Source organism: Melanotaenia boesemani, chromosome 21, assembly GCF_017639745.1.
Source record: "Melanotaenia boesemani isolate fMelBoe1 chromosome 21, fMelBoe1.pri, whole genome shotgun sequence".
In the NCBI taxonomy this organism is placed as follows: domain Eukaryota; kingdom Metazoa; phylum Chordata; class Actinopteri; order Atheriniformes; family Melanotaeniidae; genus Melanotaenia; species Melanotaenia boesemani.
Window position 1 is genome coordinate 42,042 of NC_055702.1, and position 16,722 is coordinate 58,763.

At 44.3% G+C, this 16,722-nt stretch overlaps 1 protein-coding gene across 7 annotated transcripts in view; it reads right to left on the reverse strand.

The window, feature by feature from the left end:
• Positions 1-11,049: 11,049 nt before the first annotated feature.
• jakmip3 (Janus kinase and microtubule interacting protein 3) overlaps positions 11,050-16,722 on the reverse strand; it is a 120,247-nt gene continuing 114,574 nt past the window's right edge. For 6 of the 7 annotated variants that reach the window (XM_041974695.1, XM_041974694.1, XM_041974690.1 and 3 more), the window contains one exon: positions 11,050-12,367. The gene's annotated coding sequence lies outside the window, so the exon portion shown is untranslated. The remainder of the gene's footprint in view (positions 12,368-16,722) is intronic. The other variant, XM_041974693.1, reaches the window with a different exon arrangement.

The window sequence follows — 16,722 nt, forward strand, 5'->3', positions numbered from 1 at the left end:
TATAACATTTCTGATATTAATGTTAGTGATATTGCACTTATATGGACAGCAGGTAAACATGTAAACATGTGGACAGGAACTCCCCTGGGGGGGGTAAAGTGTTTGCAGTGCAGGTCTGTTTGTCGGAGTGGGGGGGTGGATTCAGTTTAGGATGGGGATGGGGGCAGGGCAGCAGGGTTTGGGCTGGTGTTCAGAGGTGGGGAAGTAGGGTGGGGAAGGGTGGGGTAGGGTGGGGAGGAGTCTACAAGGCATGGCAAGAGTTCAGCAGTCTGACAGCTTCGGGGAAGAAGCTGTTCCTGAACCTGGTGGTCTTGCTCCTTATGCATCTCAGCCGCCTGCCTGAGGGGAGGGGTTGGAAAAGTCCATGTGCTGGATGGGTGGAGTCCTTCATGATGCGGAGGGCCCTCCCCCTGCATCGTGCTGTGTAGAGGTCTGAGGTGGTGGGAAGGCTGCTCCCCATAATCCTCTGTGCAGCCTTTACCACCCTCTGCAGAGCCCTCCTCTCAGCGGCGGTGCAGTTGCCGTGCCACACAGTGATGCAGGTGCAGAGGACGCTCTCCACCGCGCAGCGGTAGAAGCTCCTCAGGACAGCGCTCCCTAGTCCGGCTCGCCGCAGCTTCCTAAGGAAGTAGAGGCGCTGGTGTGCTTTCCTGACCAGCTGGGAAGTGTTGGTGTTCCAGGTGAGGTCCTTGGTTATGTGCACACCCAGGTACCTGTAGCTGGAGACCACCTCCACAGCTACTCCTCCGATGTGCAGGGGAGGAGTAGGGCGCTTATCCTTCCTGAAGTCCACCACCATCTCCTTGGTCTTCTTCACATTGATGCAGAGGTTGTTTTCTCTGCACCACTGCACCAGGTGTTCCACCTCCTCTCTGTATTCCGACTCATCGTTGTTGTTGATGCGTCCCACAACCGCTGTATCATCTGCAAACTTCACTATATGACAGCTGGGATGTCTCGCCGAGCAGTCATATGTCAGCAGAGTGAACAGGAGGGGGCTCAGCACACAGCCCTGAGGAGAGCCGGTGCTGAGGGTGATGGAGGAGGAGGTGGAGTTATGGATCCTGACAGTCTGAGGTCTGTTGGTCAGAAAGTCCAGGACCCAGTTCCCCAGTGTGTTACTCAGACCAAGGGTGGAGAGCTTCTGGACCAGTGTCTGTGGGATGATGGTGTTGAAGGCAGAGGAGAAGTCCAGGAAGAGCAGGCGGGCGTATGAGTTTCTGCTCTCCAGGTGGGTGAGGGTTGTGTGGACCACTGATGAGATGGCGTCATCAGTGGAGCGGTTCTTTCTGTATGCATACTGATGTGGGTCCACTGTGACGTTGATGGAGTCTTTGATGTGGGCCATAACCAGCCTCTCAAAGCACTTCATGACTACCGGGGTCAGGGCTATGGGTCGGTAGTCATTCAGGCCTGTCACTGTGGGACACTTTGGGACGGGGACAATGGTTGCAGTCTTTAGACAGGTGGGAACGGATGCCAGTGATAGTGAGGTGTTGAAGATGTCCGTCAGCACCTCAGCCAGCTGGTGTGCGCAGTCTTTCAGTACACGCCCTGGGATGTTGTCTGGGCCAGCAGCTTTGCGGGGGTTAATTCCTTTAAGGGTCTTTCTCACATCAGCAGTGGACACACAGAGGGGCGTGTCACCAGGTGGTGGTGTTAGTCTATTGCAGGGAGGGGGGGAGTCAGGGTCCTCAAAGCGAGCGTAAAACCTGTTTAGTTCGTCTGGCAGGGAGGGGTCCTTTGGACATTGTGCATCCTTGGTGTCGTAGTCTGTGATGCACTTTATGCCCATCCACATGCTCCGGGGGTCGTTGGAGGTGAGGTGACCCTGAATCTTCTGAGCGTATGTGGCTTTGGCCCTCTTGACACCCACCGTCAGATCTTTTCTCGCCGTTCTCAGTGCTGATGCCTCACCTGCCCTGAACGCAGCATCCCTGGTTTTCAGCAGAGCTCTCACCTCAGCATTCAACCAGGGTTTCTGGTTTGGATAGCAGGTAACTGTCCTGGTGGTGGTGACATCATCAGTACACTTGGAGATGAAGCCGAGGACAGAGGAGGTGTAGTCCTCCAGGTCCACCTCTCCCTCACACATAGCTGCCTCTCTGAAGACCTGCCAGTCTGTGCACTGGAAGCAGTCCTGGAGCACAGAGGCTGCATCACTGGGCCACACAGTGACAGTCTTCTTTGTTGGCCTGATCCGTCTCAGCAGGGGGCGGTAAGCTGGCGCCAGCAGGATGGAGATGTGGTCAGAGAGGCCAAGATGGGGCCGAGGAAGAGCTCTGTATGCACCACGTATGTTTGTGTACACACAGTCCAGAGTGTTGTCCCCTCGTGTGGGAATGGTGACGTGCTGGTAAAACCTGGGCAGAGTGTCCGTCAGTTTCACGTGGTTAAAGTCTCCCGCAACCACGTAAAGTGCCTCCGGGTGCGCAGTCTGCAGCGAGCTGATGGTGTCATGGAGCTCCTGTAGCGCTTCGTTAGCATTAGCACCCGGTGAGATGTAAACAATGGTGACGAACACCGCGGTGAACTCTCAAGGCAGATAGTGCGGCCGACATTTCACCGTCATAAGTTCTATCACCTCAGAGCAGTGGCTTTTTACCAGTCCACAGTTTGTACACCAACCTTCGTTTATGTACACACATAGTCCTCCTCCTCTCGACTTCCCCGACCGGTGGTCGCGGTCCGCACGGAACAGCTGCAGGCCGTCGATCTGGAAGGCTGAGTCCGGCATGTTGTGGTTCAGCCAAGTTTCCGTGAGACAGAAAACAGCACAGTTCCTCATCTCTGTGTGAACACTCAGCCTCAGACGCAACAGGTCCACTTTGTTGTCCAGGGAGCGGACGTTGGCCAGGAAGAGAGTTGGAATTGGAGGCCTCCTCGCCTTCAGCTGGGCAAGCACACCCGCCCGCGTTCCTCTCTTTTGTCTCCGGGCACAACGCTTCCTTTTGCCCGCAGCGCCCCGTACTCTGCTGCGCCACGTTGTTGTCCTCAGGAGCCCCTGTCTCCCAAGTGCGGATTTCAGCCCGGGGGTTATGGTCGTGGTAACCAAACTATCTCTGATGAGTGCGAATGATGAAGAGGTCTGAGGACATTTAGAGAAAAGCTTGCTGAGCTTAATATAGAGTTAAAAGGAATATTTAAGCCGTCATTTTCATGGTCAACATGAATGTTTAAGTCTCCCAGATCAATGCCTTCATCAGGATCCATTGAGTCTGATCAGAGGTCTGAAACGATGGTGGCGATGCTCTGCTGCTGGCAGACGTGGCTTCTCTCAGCTCCATTCAGGATGAGATCTGAAGCCTCGTTTCCACCAATGGGACGGGACGATTAGGCTGTGGGTATGATCTGTAAGATGTAACCTCATTGCGTTTCCACAGCAACTGTAACCTTACCTGAGAGGCAGAGCATCAGCCGGATAGCGATAGATGCCTCCGCTGCGTAACAGCGTGACGCCATCGCAGCGCCTTCCTGAACATAGAACCAGAACATGACTCAGAAACTAGGGAGGAGGATGAAGGTCATCCACCAGTTTGTGTTCTTTCTTCTTGGCGGTTCTTCATGACACCATTTTAAATGGAGATTTAATCAACACAAACAAAATCTGTAGCTTTGAATGAGGAGCCGTTCCTGCTTTGTTTTTATTTCACACAGGAAGGGACTTTTTCTCTACCAATCAACAGATTGCAATGTGTCAAGCTCTGCCCTCTTAGGTCAGATCGGTGAGATTGGTACCCCAATGGAAGGGGAACAAAAAAGTATGACGGGCAATGTTCCCTCTAATTCTTCATGTGTCTGGGCATATACACAAGCTTCCTGAGCACACTGAGGACCACTGTGAGCAACATCAGATGAGCACGCTGTGGCCACACACCAGTGTCAAAATCTTCAATCATAGCAAGTTACATGGCTTATTAAAAGAATCAAATTACAGCAATTTTCATTACTTTACTTTTGATATAAGTGATTTGGCCCACTTAAAATGACAAAGACAAGTTATGACTTGTTATTCATGAGATGTGTAGTATGTTATATGTGAGAGTCCTGCTTTGGCCATGGGAAGAGTCCGGCTTTGTCCTAGGTGAGGTCCAGTTGTGGCCTGGCTTAGGGTCCTGTTCTGGAAGGAATGATATATACACCTTTCAGACATAACATTTTGTTCACATTAAAACATTCATATTTTGCACAATGACGTGTGCTGTTGCTTGTGATACAGTGTAAATTCCTGTAACTCTTTGTCTGTAAAAATATCTAATGAATTGACTACGTTTTTTATTAATTTTTTTTTTAATTTAACCTTTATTTAACCAGGTAAAAAAATGTTTGAGAACTAGTTCTCATTTACAAACATGACCTGGCCAAGAGGCCCCAGCAGGAATAAATAACGTACATACATATAAACAGACAACTGTGCATACACAGGACCACAATGCAACAATACAATACAAATAAGAAAAAAAAAAAAAAAAAAATTAGCATTTCTACTACCCATAAATTCTCTAGTAGTAACTGCATTTAATGAATAATATCCATAAATAAAAAATCTTAATAAATGTCACTAGAATATGCACAAATTTGACTTAAATTTTACCTTATTTTTCACGTCTGTCCTTCTCACTTCTCCAATGGTTGTACACTTTGTCCAGGTTGATGTCTTCGTCTGCTTGTTGCTTTGACTTTATGCGCATCAGTTAGTCCAAATGTACTTCAAGACGATTTCTTCCAATCCCCTGTCCCATCTTGAGTCTTCGTACAATTCCAACAACTTTCAAATGACTTTTCTGCTGAATGTGATGCTTGAGGTAGTCCAACTTCCATTTAGTACCACATTTTTCCCTCCGAAAACTCACTTGCTACTTTGGCTTCACTGCATGTTTTGCAGCGCAGACCTTTCTCACTCGAAAAAGAAAAAATCTCACCCAGTTTCACTGCTTGTTCTTCTATTTGCATATACTCCGACAACCATTCCATCTTAAAAGAACAGAATTTCTTCTTTACTTTGGCTTGGTGAGTGGGTGTGTCGTTGCCCGTTCGTTTTGCCATGATAAGGGGTTAGCATTTGTCTCTTAACTCCACCACACTGTTGTTACCTAGCTAACCTGCATGGCGCATATAGGCAGGGCACATATGCAAGCACTGTCAATGTTATGATTGGCTGCGTAGCGTAAGTGACCCTTATCGTATCATTGGCTTGTCACCTGTCACTCACTGAGTTACAATGCAAAATGGTACAGAAAAATATATTATTGGTCTAATTAATTAGATTAGATTAGGTCTAATATTACATCTTATTTAATATGTGTATACTGAATTTTATTTTATGCGCTGCATAGATTTTCTTGTGCGCCAATAATGTGCGAGCAGTGCGCAATTGTGCATGAGCGCAGCTTAGAGGGAACATTGATGACGGGTTGGGTTAGATATTAATGTTCCCTTTATAGTTTCCGCATGTGGAAATAAAAAAAATTGCATCACTGGCGGAAACAGGGCTTGTGAGTCAGGTATTCAAAGAAATTAGAACTAATCTTAGGTACAGGACTGATCAATATCCCGATTCAAAGACAGCTGTCACACCTCCTCCTCGACCTGTAGTTCTAGGAACATGAAAATTTTAATAATTACGTGGAGTAGATTCATTAATACTAACATAACCCTCCTGCTGCAGCCATAATAAGGACACAGTCAGTTTGGAAGGGGGCAGACAACGTCGGTGGTCCCACCAAAAATCACTGTAAACACAAATAATTAATTTAATAATATGGACCGTTCTCGGTGATGTCACACTGGTTGTTTACGCCACCATCTTGGGAGGCTAAAAGCTAGTTGGGACCCGCTGTAGTGACTATTAGTTGTTCCTCATCAGGGGCGGTGCTAGCGAACTGAACACTTTTAAACCAGTTCAGTTCTGATGTGGTCAGACAGGATATTTAGGAAAAAAAAGTATTCTTGTTGGTGCTAAAAATCCATCTGATTTTCCAGATTACTGGTTAAAAAAACTCCAAACATCCAGCTGAGACATTGCTACCTGAGTTACTTTGACATTTACAGCTACCTGGTCGATGGACAGTCGCCCTTTACAGGAGCAGAATTAAAACAAATTTAAATATTTGGTGGCAGGATGGGAATCAGACCTTCAGCTGTGGAAAGTTCCCCAAAGAAAGTTTTTCTTCTGTCAAAGTAGAGTAGAAACCAGCAGAAGCAGATAACATTACAGCGATGTGAAGATTAGGGACGTCCCGGTGAGATATTAACGTTACGAACAACTACCGGGAGGAAACATCTGTGTTTACTGAGACCACGAAGGAAAATCCAGGTCCAGCTTTTCATTACCACTGAAAGCTGCCTCCTCGGAATGTGGACTGGAACACCCAAAGGCAAAACATGGATGTACCATTAGTTTTATTTATTTATTTATTTATTTATTTATTGAAAAAAAGCTATGAATGGTTTATACAAATGTTCACTATAGCACAATGCAAGTGGTGTAAATTGTAAATGTAAGAAATGATTTTTATTTGTTGAAAGATTATGTGGTTTGGTCCACTTTGTGTTTTTCAAAAGGTGGGGCATCTCCGTGTTTCAGCTCTACAACGGTCTCACAAAATGAGAAAACCACAGTGACGTCTGGAAGCTAGTAAGTTATCACACCACAACCAAGAGAATATAACATGAAAAGTGATATTTTTCCTGCTTTGTTCAATATTGGCTTCTCTTTCATTTTTTAATCAAGACACTAGTTAACCCTTCGTATACCAGCATCACGTTACGGTACCGTAATACACTGCATACCAGAGTCATGTTACGGTACCGTAATGTACAGTATACCAGCACAAAACAAAACATCTTTTTGTTTCTCTGGGAAAAATAAACCTTTGACAGTTTTTCCTCATTTGCTTTATTTTAGTGAGTGTGTGTGTGTGTGTGTGTCCCATTGTCTGCCAACCAGGTCAGCTGAAATGGCACGAAAAAGAAAAATGACAGATATCCAGTTATTTTAGTAAAAGTATAAAGACTCCAGTAAAATCACTGTGATAAAGATGTCTGTAAGAAAGGAATGAAATGCTTCTGAAAATGTTTCCTAATGTTTCATAAGATAAAGCCAGCTGAGCACAGAGAGCTAGCTTTATTTCTATACAGATACAGATAAGATAGCGTACAGCAGATAACTTAATAAATGGACTAATGTATTAATTAAATGGATGAATGGATGATTAAACATGTTATTAATATTTAAAGTTTAGGGGTAGTACATTTTTAAGGTGCCATATTTTGTAGCATAGTTGTAATAAATTTTGTTTGTTGACACAGAGTTTCATGTTATTAGTTTATTCTGTAATGACTTAACACAAAGTATTTAATTGTCCGTCCATGGACCACTAGAACCACACCCCCCACTGTCTGGGTAGTCTCGGCAAGAAGATAAAGCAGACAATCATTAGGAAGATGAGCAGAGAAAAACACCAGCAACCAGCAGTTTATAAAACTAAAACTGTAGAACAGTGCGGTACCGTAACAATGTCCCACCTCAGGGAAGACCACACACTCACCCAGCCAGGCATCGGCTAGACCCCCCCCCCTTTCACCCAGGCAGTTGCTACCTAAGCATGAGCCTACCTCCTCCCTCCTTCACAACCTGAACCGTGTCCACCAGGTGGGACTAACTACTAACTCTTCTGTCCTTCTGGGTCAATAACACGACCAGAAAATTCAGTTAAATTCACACACAAACATGTTTTTTTAACAGTTAGAAATCTAATATTTGGACCTCTCTCTTGCAGTAGTTTTCCTGGACGTGTCCAGAGGGAAACACCAACATCTGTCCTCCTCTTGTTGCATCTCCTCCACCTTGGCCTTTGGTTCTGGTCTGAACAGCTTGGCGTCGCTGTGTCTGTGGACTAAACGACTCAAAGTTCAGTGTTTTATTCTCAAAAGCTCCCTCGATGCTGCAGAACATCCCTCCATACTTCATCCGAGGACGAGGCGAGTCGGATCCCAGTCGAGAGAGGATAGAGGAGTGGTCGTCCTCCTGACAAAACCTCTCAGACATCCTGGAAAGATGTGATCAGTCCAGAGGTAAGAAGATGAAGAAGAGTCTGTGTTGGCTAGAGATCTGAGGCAATAAAAGGAGGGACAGGAGGAGGAGGAGGAGATGAAAAGGAGGCCATGGAGGGGGAGGAAATGTGACCTAAAATTGACACTGAGAGAAGAGAAGAGACAATAATGAGGAGAAGGATTCAGAATGAGACATCTGCTCAGACTCCACAGCTACTGCTTTATTCCTGTTCCAGATCTGATCGGTTATTGATCAGTTAAAAAATGAAGCCATTTCCAGCCTCAGTAAACACACACGCATAATAAAGGTCCTACCGTGGTCCACAGACGGTACTTAGACAGCACTTTTCCAGTTGCCTGGGCCATTCAAAGCGCTTTAGACTGCACGTCACATTCACCCATACACACTGGGAGGCAACATAGGAGTCAGTCTCTTGCCCAAGGACACTTCGGCGTGGACTCAGGGGGAGCCTGGAATCGACCCACCGACTTTCCAGTTGTTGGACAACTGCTCTTCCTCCTGAGCTACAGCTGCCCCAAGTCACAATTACCCGAAACAGAGACTGTGGTCCTCATAAGTCTACCACACCATACTAACTTTTCTTATTGAGCTCTTTAAAACAACCAGAGCTGGAACATGAGAACATGAGAACAATGGAACCCAACACAATAAAACAATTAAAACCAAGAAATAAAATCAATAAAAACAAAGTCTCTGGGGTTGAAAGCCAAAGAATAAAAATAGGTTTTCATACAAATTTAAAATGGAAGTGTGGCAAGCTCGGGGGAGCCAGAGGTTATATAAACATGAGCTCGGGGTGCTTACAGGCTAAAAGCCAGTAAATCATATAATTGGTTACAGACAACGCCACCCCGGGACTTTCACCGCGGGGAATGATAACATGAACTCCAACAAAGCACACAGGTTTGTTATACTAAGAAGGCGTGAGACCAGTGTCCAAATAATTAAACAGTCTTTATTGTTTAAAATAAACAAAACAAAACAAGACTAAAAGAAACCCACGGTTGAACAATAAAAGATGGCTGAAGCTTACCAGGAGGGAGGTGGGCCAAACGAAATGAAGGGAGCCAAACCAAAACCACCCCAGACACATGTGCAAGACAAACACTCTTCACACCGCACTTCGGCTACACAGCACAGGCAGACGTGCTCAGCATGCAAATGAGGGGAGGATCAAACCAGGAAGAGGGACCCACACAGTTAAGGCACCACCAACTCCAAGCTTTCCGGCCACTAAAAGAAAGAATAAAATACAATTATTATAAGAACTGTGGAGTTTGGGCACGCCAAAATAAAAGACAATAAATAAACAAACATAAAACTGTTACAATATAAAACATCCACACTGGAAGCCACCCGCCCGTATCAAACCTTCGTTGCGGGCCTCGTCCCGGGCTTCCAGTGGAGCAGCAGGAAATAAAATGCGTCCCCAATAACTTAAAAAGAATCCAAAAATTAAAATAAGCAAAGCAGCATCAGTCAGCCGAGCAGCGGTCTGTCAGCGTAGGGAATAACTGTGAAGCTCCTGATCCACACGCCACCGCGGACCGCTGCCGGTCGTCTAGAAGGTGGCTGTGTCGTTAAAATACAGTCAGATAAATCCCCCTAAAACAAAAACAGATAACCATGAACATCCGATGCAGCCAGGAAAAGCGCCCACCAGCCGTGGATTGACCTACCCGGATGACCAGCGCTCATCACACAGAGAAGCCGTTCCAAAACGAGAGGCAGCACACACACAGGTTTCCCTACTGGAGCACAGTCTGTTAGCACTTGCTCTGTCAGAAAACCCGATACAGCAGGAGAAATTAAGTTAACCTACCACCGCAGTCTTGAGGTGAGAGCCAATACTACGCGCAGCAGCAATCTCCACATCAGCCGGAAGTCAGACGACCTGCCAACCAGATGAACCCTGCCCAAGACTGGCTCCTCGCCTGCTTAAATACGTCACCCCCTTCCGCTGATTGGTTAATACTGCAATTCCTCACCTCATACTGCCACAGAAGCAAAGGAGCCCCTCTGATGTGGAAAGGCAGGTTATTGTGGAGCAGCAGCAGAGAAGGTCAAGTCCCCTCTGGACTTCCTCCTGGATCTGGACCTGGACCTGGTTCCTGCTGGTCAGCTGCCCTCCAAGAAACCGAGAAGGTGAGTAGGGATTAAGAAGCTCAGAGAAGTAAGGCGGGCCATTTAGACACTTAGACACAGACATGAGAAGTTTAAAATCCACTCTAAAACACAGATGCTGCCAGTGGAGTGAACCCAGAAGAAGTCCTGCACCTGACGTAGCAATGAGGACTCTCTCCTTCATACAGTCCATCACAGGAATCCAACCGGGATTAAATAGAAGCAGGTATCATGGTTTCAAAATGCTGCCTGGAGAGAATAGATTCAACCTTTGCCGACCGCCTTAATTGATAGAAACTCCTCTACAGCTTTGATTTAAAATTCCTGTCCAACTTAAAACCAGGTTTTCTCCCTTTTTTTCTCTCTCTCTTCCTCTATCTTCCTGTCAGGTTCGGCACTGACATATAAAGACTAAAGAAAAAAGGTTTACAATAAAAATAATAAAAATATCAAGGGCAGCCATGTATATAACATGTCTCCCTTGGTAGAGCAAATCTGTCAAGCAAAATATGGCACACAGACCACCGTTCTGTTTGTTAGGATGCTGGACAGGACAGGGTAAAAAATAAAATAAAAAATAAAACCAGGTTGGTAAAGGTTTTCTTCAAATACCCTGTCAGGAGTCCCTATAAGAACCGGGAATGGGAGCACACTCGTTCTCGGGTCAGTGCTCATTACTGCTGATGCTCATCAGAGCTGAACTGGATTTCTTTGCCTGTCAGATTTACTTCAGTCACTCCTGCTCGTGGAGTCAACATGAAGTTTCAGATTAGCTGAATAACATTCAAACTTTCCAACAGAAAAATCTGTTAAATTCTACATAAGAAACACGACAGACAAGTGAAGAGTAAAAGAATAAGAATAGACTTTATCATCATCGCAGAATGTTACGAGACTGGTTTAGAAATCCCTCCCCCATAGAGCGATAAGTTAAGAAATAAATATACATCATGCTAAAAGGAAACTAAACAGTCTCTGACCCATTTGCCATCGCGTATCGCACATCTTGTTTAGTTATTGTTGTAGTTCCTTGTTGTTGATGATGGCCTGAAGCTAAAAAGTGTTTGAGTCTTTGTGTTGTCTCAGAACCTTGTACCTTCTGCCAGACGCAGCAGGTTGAAGAGCCTATGACCGGGGTGAGATGGTCCCGGAGAGTCCTCTTTTCTCGGTTTAGCCCCTGATAAGATAATCTTTATTGATCCCACAGTGGGGAAAGTTCACTGTTACAGCAGCTCAAAAAGAGATAAAACAAGAATTTAATGAAAACAATTAAATGAAAGAAACATTATGTATACAAAAAAAAAAAAAAATGGCTGAGTGTCAGCCATGACCCCCTGCAGAGCTTTCCTGCCCTTTTCAGTGCAGCCAGCATACCACACTGTAATGCCGTAGGTTAGCACACTATTCACACAATTCTCAGCAGATCTGCCTCCAGGCGACACTTCTAGAACGTTCTCAGGAAGTCTCTGCTGGGCTTTGCTGACCACTGCTGCTGGGTTGGTGCGCCATGTCCCGTCATCAGTCACAAGAACACCAAAAAACCTGAAAGAGGAGACCCTGTCCACACCGACGCCGTTAATCTGCAGTGGGGCGTGGTCTGCTCTCCTTTTCCTCCAGCCCATCACCTTCGTCTAGTTGGGGATCAGTAAACAGTTATCCCCTGAACACCACGTGACCAGTCCCTGGACCTCCTCCCTGTACAATGACCGCTGAAGACCACTGCTGTAGCATCGTTGGTGAACTTGAGGATGAAGTTGGAGTCATGGAGGTGGACGGAGTCTTGAGTGAACAGGACGGGACTTGGCACACATCCATGAGGGGAACCTGTGTTGAGTGTAGGGATGGAGGATGTGTGAGGCCCCACCCTCCCTGTCTGCCGGGAAGCTGTTAATCCAGGCACAGGCAATGGGTGAGAAGTCCAGGTCAGTCATCTTCATGATGAGGATGTTCAGCAGGATGCTGTTAAACACTGAACTAAAGTCCACATAAAGCATCCTGATGTAGTTTCCCCTTCCTCCGTGGGCTTAGCAGCAGAAGCTGTTCACCAAAGTCTTGGTAGGTGGGACATGAGGTGTAAAACCAGCTTCTCACAGCACTTCATGTCTACAGAGGCTGAGAAGACTATTAATCCCACAACGGGGAAATTTCTGTATTACTGCAGCTCATCTACAGAAAAACAGAGTAAGAAAAGCAAATTAAGAAAATATAAGATACAAATGCAATAAAATGAAACATATGTACCACAGTAACTGGTGTTCTTATAGCTTGTGTGCAAGTGCACAGTGTGCATTATGGAGGGTTATGAAAATATGCAATCTTGAATTTCCCTCGGGATCAATAAAGTATCTATCTATCTATCTAATTAGGTAATTCATGTCTATATATATGGACACACACAGGATACACACACATACAGGCTGTGCAGAATTATTAGGCAAGTTGAATTTTTGAGGATTAATTTTATTATAGAACAATGCACACAAAAGACTCATAAATATCAAAGCTGAATATTTTTGGAAGTTGGAGTGGGGCTTTTTTAGTTTTAGTATCTTAGGAGGATATCTGTGTGTGAAGGTGACTATTACTGTGCATAATTATTAGGTAACTTAACAAAAACCAAATATATACCCATTTCACTTATTTATTTTCACCAGGGAAACCAATATAACAACTCAAAATTTACAAATATACATTTCTGGCATTCAAAAACAAAACAAAAACAGATCAGTGACCAATATAACCACCTTTCTTTGCGAGGACACTCAAAAGCCTGCCATCCATAGATTCTGTCAGTGTCTTGATCTGTTCACGATAAACATTGCATGCAGCAGCAACCACAGCCTCCCAGACCCTGTTCAGAGAGGTGTACTGTTTTCCCTCCCTGTAGATCTCACATTTGATGAGGGACCACAGGTTCTCTATGGGGTTAAGATCAGGTGAACAAGGAGGCCATGTCATTATTTTTTCTTCTGTTAGACCTTTTCTGGCCAGCCACGCAGTGGAGTACTTGGATGCGTGTGATGGAGCATTGTCCTGCATGAAAACCATGTTTTTCTTGAACGATGCTGACTTCTTCCTGTACCACTGCTTGAAGAAGGTGTCTTCCAGAAACTGGCAGTAGGACTGGGAGTTGAGCTTGACTCCATCCTCAACCCGAAAAGGTCCCACAAGCTCATCTTTGATGATACCAGCCCATACCAGTATCCCACCTCCACCTTGCTGGCGTCTGAGTCGGAGTGGAGCTCTCTGCCCTGTACTGATCCAGCCACGGGCCCATCCATCTGGCCCATCAAGACTCACTCTCATTTCACCAGTCCATAAAACCTTAGAAAAATCAGTCTTATGATATTTCTTGGCCCAGTCTTGACGTTTTATCTTGTGTGTCTTGTTCAGTGGTGGTCGTTTTTCAGCCTTCCTTACCTTGGCCATGTCCCTGAGTATTGCACACCTTGTGCTTCTTGGCACTCCAGTGATGTTGCAGCTCTGAAATATGGCAAAACTGGTGGCCAATGGCATCTTGGCAGCTTCACGCTTGACTTTCCTCAGTTCATGGGCAGTTATTTTGCGCCTTGTTTTTTCAACACGCTTCTTGCGACCCTGTTGACTATTTTGAATGAAACACTTGATTGTTCGGTGATCACGCCTCAAAAGCTTGGCAATTTTAAGAGTGCTGCATCCCTCTGCAAGACATCTCACTATTTTCTACTTTTCAGAGTCCGTCAAATCTCTCTTCTGACCCATTTTGCCAAAGGAATGGAAGTTGCCTAATAATTATGCACACCTGATATAGGGTGTTGATGTCATTAGACCACACCCCTTCTCATTACAGAGCTGCACATCACCTGATATGCTTAATTGGTAGTAGGCTTTCAAGCCTGTACTGGTTGGAGTAGAACAACATGCATAAAGAGGATGATGTCATCAAAATACTCATTTGCCTAATTCTCCACACACTGTATGTATATATATCTACCTATACATATATGTATTCATACACATATACATGTATACACACAGGTGAAACAAAAAAATAGAATTGATTTCTTTATTTATTTCAGCAATTCAACATCCATGCGGCGTGGATGTTACCAGCCTGTGGTCCTGCTGGGTGGAATGAAGACCAGGATGCTTCAGGCCTTCAGCTCTTCTGCATCGCTCTGTCTCATGTGTCTCATCTTCCTCTTGACAACGCTCCATAGAGTTTCTACGGCGTTCAGGTCTGGAAAGTCTGCTGGCCACTCCAGCCCAGTAATCCTTGGTCCTTGAACCAGGTTCTGGTTCTTGTTGCAGTGTGGGGAGGTGTCAAGTCCTGCTTGAAAATAAAGTCTGTATCTCCACAAAGGAAGTGAGAAGAGCTCTAAAACCTCCTGGTAGGTGCTGCATGGACTCTGGACTTAGTAAAACCCAGTGGACCAGCACCAGATGACACGGCTCCCACATCACCACCACTGTGGAAACTTCACGCTGCACTTTAAGGGTCTTGGATTGTTGCCTCTGCAGTCTTCCTCCAGACTCTGGGACCTGGATTTCCACATGAGATGCAGAATTTGCTCATCAGACAAGAGCCCTTTGAACCACTGCTCAGCAGACCAGGTCCTGGTTTCTTTAGTCCAGCCACTGATCTAGAATCAGATTCAGAATCAGAAGCTGAACATCTGGATGAACCAGAACAAAAGTTCCAGCAGGACGTCTGTTTGGTAAATCCACTGCAACATTACGTTCAGCAGCATTTTCTTTTTCTCTGTCAACAGCTGCAGAAAACTTTATTCTCAAATCATCTTCTCAGGAAGCTGTTTCATGTTTTCTGGAAATTCTGTAATAAATGGTTCAGGCTTCAGGGAAAAACTAGAAAACAGGAATGTGGACTTTTAAAATCTGTCAATAACTTATCCAATAAAAAATAGAGAAACAATCCAGACAACGATGAGATAAAACACACATTTATGAAATTATTCATATTTTCACATTTATTCATTTTCATTTATTTTTCCTCATTCTTCATTTTTCTCTCATTGATTCCTTTCTGTGTTGTAAAATGTTCACATTCAGCATCATTTCAGTCTGTTAGAAATATTAAATCTGTTTTCTTTTTACGTAAACATGCATATTTCAATCTGGACTCACTGAGCTCATAACCAGCACTGCTTTTAAAGTGAACCACAACCATACGGACACTAACCAAACTACACCTACCCTAACCAGAACTATAATGACCCAAAGCAAACTACCCCGGCTCTAACCAGAACAAGAAAAATACAGGATATATTCCACCTGCTTTGTAGGAAAGCATTCAAGATTCTCTGGATCCCCTGAACCTATTTAATCTGGATCTTTTGAACCTGTTTGATCTAAAAAAATTTTAACCTCTTTAAACTGGATCTTTTGACCTGTTTGATCTGGATCTTCTGAACCTGTTTAATCTGAATCCTCTGAACCTGTTTAATCTGCATCCTTTGAACATGTTTAATCTGGATCTTCTGAACCTGTTTAATCTCAATTTTCCAAACCTGTTTAATCTGGATCTTTTAAACCTGTTTAGTCTGGACCTTTAGAAACCGTTTAATCTGGATCCTCTGAACTTGTTTGATCTGGATCTTCTGAACCTGTTTAATCTGAATCCTCTGAACCTGTTTAATTTGGATCCTTTGAACATGTTTAATCTGGATCTTTTTAACCTGTCTAATCTAATTTTTTTTACCCTCTTTAAACTGGATCTTTTGAACCTGTTTGATCTGGATCTTCAACCTGTTTAATCTGTATCCTCTGAACTTGTTTGATCTGGATCTTCTGAACCCGTTTAGTCTCAATCTTCTGAACCTGTTTAATCTCGATCTTCTGAACCTGTTCAATCTGGATCCTCTGAATTTGTTTGATCTGGATCTTCTGAACCCGTTTAATCTGAATCATATAAACCAGTTTGATCTGGATCTTTTGAACTTTTTTTAATCTGGATCTTTTGAACATGTTTGATCTGAATCATATAAACCAGTTTGATCTGGATCTTCTGAACCTTTTTTAATCAGGATTGTTTGAACCTGTTTGATCTGGATCCTTTGAATCTGTTAAATCTGGATCTTTTGACCCTGTTTGATCTGAATCATATAAACCAGTTTGATCTGGATCTTCTGAACCTTTTTTAATCAGGATCTTTTGAACCTGTTTGATCTGGATCCTTTGAATCTGCTAAATCTGGATCTTTTGAACCTGATTGATCTGAATCTTCTGACTGTGTTTAATCTGGACCTTCTGAACCTGTTTAATCTCGATCTTCTTAACCTGTTTAATCTGGATTTTTTTTAACCATTTAAATCTGGATCTTTTGAATGGTTTGATCTGGATCTTCCGAACCTGTTTAATCTGAATCCTCTGAACCTGTTTTATCAGGATCCTCTGAAATAGTTTATTCTGGATCTTCTGAACCTGTTATCAAGTGGGGTCATTTTGGCAAAAACACCTTTAATATGACCTCTCCAAATTTGAATTACTGCTGTTATTGAACACTCTGGATTCTAAGTACAGGC